At 47.7% G+C, this 1,432-nt stretch overlaps 1 pseudogene; it reads right to left on the minus strand.

Annotated features, from left to right (window-relative positions):
* Nucleotides 1-5: 5 nt before the first annotated feature.
* LOC116548378 lies at nt 6-802 on the minus strand (annotated as a pseudogene).
* Between the last annotated feature and the right edge of the window lie 630 nt (nt 803-1,432).

Consider the following 1,432-nt stretch of genomic DNA (forward strand, 5'->3'; position numbering starts at 1 on the left):
GGCGGGATGAAGGAGATGGTGTAGTCATTGTCAAAGCATGAGAGCCAATGCACTGGTGGAATTTTACATCCTCCAGCTCTATCAATTTGTTCTTGCTCCCTGAAAGGCCAGTGAGCTCGAAAAGCACGCAGTCATTGAGGCCCAGCCACAGCTCTGCTCTGGCATTCCTGATAGAAACCCCTTGAGCTTGATGGTACCCACAATCTCGCTCAGCAGGACACTGCCACTCACACTGACCAGCAGGTTGACAACTCTATGACATCAATGAAGACCTTGTTCTTATACTTGATACCCTCAGAGCACCAGGACACAGTGTTGGTGAAAGTGGGTGGCACCCCCTTTGCTCGTCTCCAGCTTGTTGCTCTGCTGACTCATGTAGTCCTGCAGGATCTTGCTGTCGGTGCTCTGTGGGAAGCCGAAGTCCATCAGCTCATCCAGCAGCTCGTAGATGATGACAAAGTTGTCACAGATGCTCTCCTCCTCTAGCTCCTCGAAGTATTCACAGAACATCTCTATTGCCTTACACAGGAAGGTGTACACCCGGGAGGCACTGGCGTTCTTTAGTGTGGTGGCCACCAAGTAGAGGCTGCTGTGTTTGATCCATAGGAAGCAGACCTCACCATAGCTCTTCGGCAGAGTCCGGCCGCCCTCCTCCTCCCACTGCACCAACAGAGGCATGAAGTACTCGATCTTGCTCAAGGGCACATCACCCTTATAGTTCGGCTGATCAGGGACTTCCCCTTGACAATGAAAATGAAGACAGCCGAGGCAGACGTGGTGACAGCTAAGGGACCTAGGAGTCCTGGAGGGAGCACCAGGAGGTGATGGCGGCGCCACTTCCTGAAATGTTCTTAAATTTATTCGGCACCTACTCTTTTTTAAGTCTTGCCTTCCTTGTGTGGATACAGAGATGAAAGGTTCATTTCTTGACTTCACGACACTCAGAGTTAAAGGTGGTATTATTTGGTTTAAAAAGCACAAGTACTGACAAATTAAACTACTGAGTTTGCTATGATAATAGAATATCATTGGTTAAAATAATGATCTCTTTGCTTTTCGGTTACCTCATCTATACATTCACAAACTGGGAGTAAAGTTACAGTGAGATTAGCTCAGGCATGGTGGCTCACGCCTGTAATCCCAGCACCATGTAGGGAAGGGCTTGGCCAGCATGGTAAAACCCCATCTCTACTAAAAATGCAAAAATTACCTAGGTGTAGCGGCACTTGCCTGTAATCCCAGCCACTCAAGAGGCTGAGGCAGGAGAATTGCTTGAACCTGGGATGCAGAGGATGCAATGAGCCCAAATAATGCCACTGTAGGCCAGCCTGGGTGATAAAGTGAGACTCCATCTCAAACAAAACAAAACAAAAAATTACAGTGAGATTACATATAGGTAAAGGTTACATTTAATGCTTTTATAAGGTGCCTG

Source organism: Sapajus apella, unplaced genomic scaffold, assembly GCF_009761245.1.
Source record: "Sapajus apella isolate SASKATOON/1434 unplaced genomic scaffold, GSC_monkey_1.0 scaffold10836, whole genome shotgun sequence".
Classification (NCBI taxonomy): domain Eukaryota; kingdom Metazoa; phylum Chordata; class Mammalia; order Primates; family Cebidae; genus Sapajus; species Sapajus apella.